Raw genomic sequence first — 8,119 nt, forward strand, 5'->3', positions numbered from 1 at the left:
ATCAAAATTTCTTTTTGTCAAAAACCAACTAACACCCTTTTCATTATATTTTGGAAACCGCTGTCTTCTTATGTTGAATTGCATTCAACAAAACCATTCTTTACAGTCATAAATATTAAGACTAGTTCGTCCTTCGTTTCACCTTTCTTGAACTTTTATCTGACTTGGCTTCACAATAAAAATTTGCCAGATTAGTTGAAGTGAAATAGAGGGGGCCATTGGTTACCAGAGAAGTACCGCCGCTAATGCTATTAAAAGTCAAGGTTGACTGTCTTCTCCGTGATAGCCCAAAAAGTAGTTCTAGATTAGTAAATGTTCTTGACAGTACAGTGTACTTATACTAGTGTACTGTGTACTATTGTACAGTACATCATACACTCCTTTGCGAGCCTACTCAAAAAATTTCAATAAGTAAGGAGTATAATAACTTAACACCATCCGCCGCCGCTGAGTCTTCCCCCCCAGCTGCTCCTGTTGGCGCCGCCGCATCCAGAGTGGACCCCTCCGCACTGCTGGCCCACTGGTGGTTATCTGTGCCGCATCAGATGTTGTGACGTCTAGAAAAAACATGTCATATTTTCAGATGCCATACACAACCCCCTATTTTGTCTCGTAATGGAAGAAAATGTTACATAACACATTTTTTTATTACTGGGATTGAAAAAAAGTAACGGTTTTGAGGAGGGTGTTAACCTTTTATATGCTTATTCCATTAAATGCTACACTTCTTCTTACGACAACTGACGAATGCTTGCTTAACGGGCACAATTTTTCTCATTACAGAAAGAAGATTCAATTGCCCTTCTGCCAGACGATTCACCAACTACTACTAAGTCATCACCAGCAGTACTTTAAGTACTTTAAAGAAGGTGGGGGCTCCCGCACAGTTATTCTAATAATTTCATGTGTCTGTTAACTATTATTAAGTTTGAGTCATACTAATTTCATTCATGGGAATGTTGTTTCAACTTTAACGTCATCTTCATCCATCAGAATACTACGCTATTAAAAATAAAGAAATAATGTTTTCATTTCTTAATTGAAAATAAAACTTTAAAACTAACAAACACTGTGTGGTTTTTGTTTACGAGTGAGTGAGTGGAAAGGTTTGAACTACTGCACTTGGCAGTCATGTTTCAGTGACTCAGATAGGCCGGGACTCAGAGGTAGTCTTCTTCTGTTCTTCTGGGTTGTAAAATCATTGGTCAGACATTCTAGATAGTCGGTCAGGGGATTGGGGGTTCAACTTCTGTTCGGACTGAGGTATGTCGAAAGTCGAACTGCACCTATCAGCTTGTCCATACTTCTTTGTGTGCAGAATAGCCCCTGAAACACTAGCGGTATGGGATGTGCTCCTCTCAAATCAAAAAAGCAACTGCTACCTTTTACTTGGTGTAACAATGACATTTTGTTGTTGGAAATTGTCAAAGCACTTACATTAAGAAGACTGGAATAGACAGCAAGGGCAACCCAGAGGACTGCATTCAGTGCCTAGAGCTATTGCTGTATCAGAGTTTTGTTTCACACCGTTTGCCGAATGGGCAAGCTTAGCTACCTACACAGACCGACTCATAAGTGTAAATAGTGGTAGCACAGAGAGTGATTGTAGAGGCAGGATAAGAATGTAGAAAGTAGTCTACGTTAGAAGATCAAAGACTATTTTGTAAAACATAGAATTATTAGGAACCAGTTTGTAATGAATAGGAGCTGTAAAAGTTAGGGAAGTATAAGTATTAATATAACAATAGAACAACTTACTGGGGCCAGCGGAAGAGCCTGCAAGGGACTGCTCCTGTCCACCTTCTGCCACCGGAGTCTCTGTCGCCGCCGGCGCCTTGCCCATGGGAGGTCCTGGTGATCATGAAATAAAGAAACACAACATGGATGATTGTTTTTTTGGAAATATTTGATTTCTTTGTACTCAATCTAAAATTATGTCGGGGAAACAAATTAACATCAATTGCATCTGATCTGGTCAACTAGGAGGATAGTAGTACAGTATTGCAGGATTCGCAGACCGTCAAATAGGAAAGTTATGTAATTCACTAACTACATCAACAACAAAAAGGTTCTACTATGACTGCCATCACTCAGCAGCATGAGACGTCGCGTGACAGACACAGTCCGTCATCATGATTGCAGACCACTAACAAATGTCCTATAACAAGTAATAAATAATATACTCAACGTATCAATCCACCACTATTTCTTCAAAGTGGCAGCAGCAGGAGTACAAAGAAGGACTAGACTTGAGTGTACTGTCTCTAGCATTATGCAGTAATGCTCTCAAATAACTAAAAAGTTGCAAACAAGTAAGCATAGTAGCAACCCCAATAACAAGGCGAGCAGCTGCAATTACAGAAGCTATTAAAACATTAATTTACCTGCAATGTAATCGAATCAGCAGCATTCGTACTCTTCAGGAAAAAAATAGATTGGCAATATAACAGAGCAAAAGGAAAAAAAGTAGTTATTAAATAGCTACTACCAAGGCCAGTGATCTCCACACCGAGCAGGTCGAGCATGTCATGCTCCCGGTCCAAGATGTCACTCCACCGGTGCGTCACTTGCTGGTAGGTGCGCCGGACCCCAGACTCCTTATACATGCGCCGGCATACCTTCTCCCACAGCTGGCGACGCTCCCGGAGGCCGTAACCGGAAGCAATCCGCCCACCTGCTGCCACGGTCTTAGGGAGGTGGACTTGTATAAAAACCATCAAGGCAGCCACCTCCACCGCAGAGAAGATCTCCCTGGCCTGGACTTCCTCCCCCCTCAAACGCCCGCAAGGGAGCCAGGTACGGGGTGCTGGACCCTTCTCCTTGCCCTTGTCGCCTCCCTTAGCCATGGTCCTGGGCACAAGAAGAAGGAAAGAAGATTAGGTGTGAAAGAAAATAAGAGAGAGAGTGAAAGAAATAAAGTAGGTAATAAAGTAACAAAAAGTTAAAAAAACACAAAATATAGATGTAGGAAATTGAAGAGAGATATAATAAGCAAAAAAAAAAAAAAAGTTCAGAAAAACATAGGATTACAAAGATCTAAAATGGATAGAAAGGTAGCATGCCCAAAACCATAGCAGTGAATGGAAAACAAGATGGCCGCGCCAATAGACGACCACGTGGGTAAGTTCGCGCAATATTTCCCCCACGAGCACGCAAAAACGCCCACAAACACGTAATCGCGCGCCGCATATGACGCGAGCATACAACTAGCAACTAGCGCCCAGAAACGGAATCACATCACGCAAACAAGATGGCCGCGCCCATACAAGACCGCATGGGCAACCTCGGGGTCGGTGCGCTGCAAGCGGTCCGCGAATAAGCAAAAAAAACGCGCGAACACGTAAAAAAGAAGAAATCCGCAAATTAGCACGAATTTGCGGATTGCAAGTTTGATTTCGCACAAATTCGCGCCCCGCGAACCTCGCGAAATGGCTGAAAAACAAATTTTGGAAAACTGAAAGCACTTAGCAGGTGCGAAAGTTCAAGCTAATTTGTAACCATTCCCTGTAGTGCTTCCTGAGGGGCCCGTCCAGAGTTCAGTTGCCTACTTGCAACTATTCTCTGACCCTGCTTTGACCCTCAAAGAAGGGTCAGAGAATAGTTACAAGTATGGCACAATGCTCCTGTAAAAAATATAACTGCAACAGGAAGGTCTTACAGCTAAGGAAGCAGGTGCCAGACTTGAAGCACAAATAAAGTGACACATTAACCAGCCCCAAATTAATTCATCTCAGTTGAGGGTGGGCAGGTGTGCTTTCCCCCCATAATCTACAGTGGTGAACCAGAGGGTGGTAGTGGTGAACCAGAGGGTGACAGTGGTGAGCCAGAGGGTGACAGTGGTGAACCAGAGGATGGCAGTGGTGAACCAGAAGGTGTCAGTGGTGAACCAGAGGGGGACAGTGATGATCCAGAGCGTGGCACTAGTGAACCAGAGGGTGTTGTGATGAACCAGAGGGTGTTGTGATGAACCAGAGGGTGGCAGTGGTGAACCAGAGGGGGACAGTGGTGAACCAGAGGGGGACAGTGATGAACCAGAGGGTGGCACTGGTGAACCAGAGGGTGCTGTGATGAACCAGAGGGTGGCAGTGATAAACCAGAGGGTGGCAGTGGTGAAACAGAGGGTGGCAGTGATGAACCAGAGGGGGACAGTGATGATCCAGAGAGTGGCATTGGTAAACCAGAGGGTGGCAGTGATGAACCAGAGGGTGACAGTGATGAATCAGAGGGTGGAAGTGATGAACCAGAGGGTGGAAGTGATAAACCAGAGGGTGACAGTAGTGAACTAGAGAAGCACAGTGATGATCCAGAGGGTGGCAGTGGTGAATCAGAGGGTGCTGTGATGAACCAGAGGGTGGCAGTGATGAACCAGAGGGTGGCAGTGGTGAACCAGAGGGTGGCAGTGATGAACCAGAGGGGGACAGTGATGATCCAGAGGGTGGCAGTGGCAAACCAGAGGGTGGCAGTGATGAACCAGAGGGTGGCCGTGGTGAACCAGAGGGTGGCAGTGATGAACCAGAGGGGGACAGTGATGATCCAGAGGGTGGCAGTGATGAACCAGAGGGTGGCAGTGATGAAACAGAGGGTAGCAGTGGTGAAACAGAGGGTGGCAGTGGTGAACCAGAGGGGGACAGTGATGATCCAGAGGGTGGCAGTGGCAAACCAGAGGGTGGCAGTGATGAACCAGAGGGTGGCAGTGGCGAACCAGAGGGTGGCAGTGATGAAACAGAGGGTGGCAGTGATGAAACAGAGGGTGGCAGTGGCGAACCAGAGGGTGCTGTGTGTGAGAAGTTGGCCTGGTATATGATGATCACTATTCTAGTGAGCACCTTGCACCAGTCCAAACGACCCTTATGGTGATTGGTTGTAAGTCAACCTTGTAGGCCAGCTATCCTAGTGGTAGCATGGACAAAAGCAATTTTAGCCTAAACTCAAGAGGGCATGTGAAGCCAGCTGTTTTACCATATGCAATCCTTAAAATACCAAATGAAAGGACACCACACAAATTATATATTATAAAATATATGTATTTATTTCTAGAATAATCCCCTTGACTCTTTATGAGCACAGGAGCACAAGCGTTAAACAAAGAACACAGTATAACATACAATAAGATGCACAATTATGGATAGGCCGGGTGCCCACTCAAACCATATATTAAGAAAGTGGTATAAGTACCACGTCACGAACAATGAACAGGCCTAGGGCCTAGGGAATCGCTGGGCCTACACTGGACTAACAAAGGTTAGGACATAGGAGGCCCACAGGATGCGGGTGCAGTGTCTATAGGCAACCGCGTTTACCATACAAGTCAATGGTGTGTAAAAATCAGAAAGTTATAGGTTTAGGAGTCTTCCGACTGGACTAGAACTTAGCCACTAAAAAGTAGGACACTAGAGGTGTAAACCACTATAGGAGCACCGGTGTAATCTTGTTACCTCACCCACAGGAAGCGGGTGCATAGGTGCCAAAGTGCGTCGGGTTTCTTCGTGGAGTTCTATGGAGCCTGGAGGTAAAGATGCTGCAGGCGGCCAGGAGAGAAGAGTCTGGTTGGATCAAAGATGTAGAGTACCTGAAAGCAGAGGGGACAGAGTCTAGGTCACTAGCCAGTGACCAGGATGGAACCAGGACGGAGGGAACCAGGCAGTGTCCGGTTGCGATCAGGTGCTGTCGAATAGTTTGCTCCGCTGCCACGTGGACCAGGATCGATCAAAGATGACCAGCTGGTGGACACGAGCTGTCAATCAAAGGCTCTTGCTGTCGGCGGTGTCGGATCTCAAATTGGAGTCACCAAACCTTGGCAAATGCAACCCAAGCAGGACTCAAAGATGTCTTCTGGATCGGACCGGGAAGGTCAGATCGATGGCTCCTTTTCAGGGGACCTAGGGCCAGTCTGAAGCAACCATACCAGCAGTGTAGTTTCGAAGGATCGTTGTCACAGAGGCCACTCGCCAACAGGCAAGCGACCGGACAACGCGGCAAGCAGGAAAAGTGCAAAAGGGCCCCACGGAGCACTAGGTGAGTGTGGAGGGGTGATCTTTGGAGCACAGGCTGCTCGGGCCGGGGCTTCTCAAACCCCAAAGTACAGCATCGAGGATGCCTCTGGAGCTGCACAGGAAGCACTTTGTCGACTCTTCAAGATGGCCGGTCCCACGTCTCTCGTCTCCTCCCGGGTCTCAGCTTTGCCAGGACTGTGGATCGGGCTGTTGGATGTTTGGGAGTCTGGGTCTTGTTGATCTCTGTCGTTCGAGCTCCGGCGGGAGCAACGGCAAAGAAAGTATTGATGCGCTGATGGTGCCTGCTTGCACAGGGTGGCCACTCCTTGACCACAAAGGAGATTCTTCAGTCTTCCACGTCGAGTGGGATGTCGAAGGGTCCAGAGTTTCATTTTGAAAGTTTCAGTCAGGATGATCTGGTTTGCATTGGCACAGCTCCTACCTTTATTCCAAATCTAGGGGCTGGATCTCCTGCTAGGTCCCTCCTATGGGTGGGACCCAGGAAGGGGGTGGTTACACCCCTTTCCCTTTGTCCAGTTTCGTGCCAGAGCTGGGGCTGGAGAGCCCCAGCACCGGTTTGAACTGGACTTTGCATGGGACACCTTGTGTGCCCCAGGCAGTATCTAGTTTCATTCAGCCCTCCCTGCCCCAATCCACAGCCTTGAACCAGAGGGTGGCAGTGATCAACCAGAGGGTGGCAGTGATGAACCAGAGGGTGGCACTGGTGAAGCAGGGGGTGGCAGTGATGATCCAGAGGGTGGCAGGGATGAATCAGAGGATGGCAGTGATCAACCAGAGGGTGGCAGTGATCAACCAGAGGGTGGCAGTGATCAACCAGAGGGTGGCAGTGATCAACCAGAGGGTGACAGTGGCGAACCGGAGGGTGGCAGTAAACAGTAATTAACCAGAGAGTGGCAGTGGCAAACCAGAGGGTGGCAGGGATGAACCAGAGGGTGGATGAACCAGAGGATGGCAGTGATCAACCAGAGGGTGGCAGTGATCAACCAGAGGGCGGCAGTGGCGAACCAGAGGGTGGCAGTAAACAGTAATTAACCAGAGAGTGGCAGTGGCAAACCAAAGGGTGGCAGTGATGAACCAGAGGGTGGCAGGGATGAACCAGAGGGAGGCAGGTATCAACCAGAGGGTGGCAGTGATGAACCAGAGGGTGCTGTGATAAACCAGAGGGGGACAGTGATGATCCAGAGGGTGGCATTGGTGAACCAGAGGGTGGCATTGGTGAACCAGAGGGTGGCAGTGATGAACCGGAGGGTGGCCGCGATGAACCACAGGGTCGCAAACAGGCTGGACACGTAGAAACAACATGGTCACGACCGTTGCGACCACACAAGTAAGTTTGCATTCCCGAACTTGTACAAAACCTTCGCGAACTGGCAAAAATAGCAAATTCGAACGAATTCGCGAATTTTGCGAATTGGGAGTTCGCTTTTGCACCAATTCGCGGATCGTGAATTAGCAAATTTCGCCCATGCTTACTTTCCTGTCGTTGGAGGTCGTTTTTTCAGGAGATTCTACCTTTCCCTTGCCCATGTGCTGCATCCACAGCCACACTTCCATCTGGTCCCACTACAGATCAGGGCAAATGGCCATTTTCTTCCTGAATTCACAATCATACTTGTACCAGCCCATGCCCCCATTGGTTTCTGCCTCATTAGATATGATGCTAGCGTATTGAAACAGGCCCAGCCCCTGCTCTGGGAATCGCTCCATTAATACTGCTGCCAGGATGGCGAAAGCCTGTCTCCACGTCTTGATGGATTTCTCGGGCCAAGCATGAAAGCCCACTTTTTTGTCTTCCTCCTTGCTCCCCATTTTTCTGGTGTCCAGCCCCTCCGTCCCGTGAATGAGCAGTGAGAAGATATCAATGAACTCCCTGCGCCATATTCCTTCCTTAGCTGCCAGTGGTACTTCCCAGGCTAGGTAGCACCTGCCTCACAGCAGTGGGGCCATGGTTACTTGTGGAACTGGCACCGCTGGCACCACATGAATTGCAGTACTGGGAGAGGGGCTGGTCCCTGCGGGATGCGGGTCGCAACTACGGCAATCGGGGACAGTGGGGGCTGTACTGGAGTGGGTGAGGTGACAGGTGCTGCCCTCTGCTGGCAGCC

This window comes from Lissotriton vulgaris, chromosome 1_2, assembly GCF_964263255.1.
Source record: "Lissotriton vulgaris chromosome 1_2, aLisVul1.2, whole genome shotgun sequence".
NCBI lineage: Eukaryota > Metazoa > Chordata > Amphibia > Caudata > Salamandridae > Lissotriton > Lissotriton vulgaris.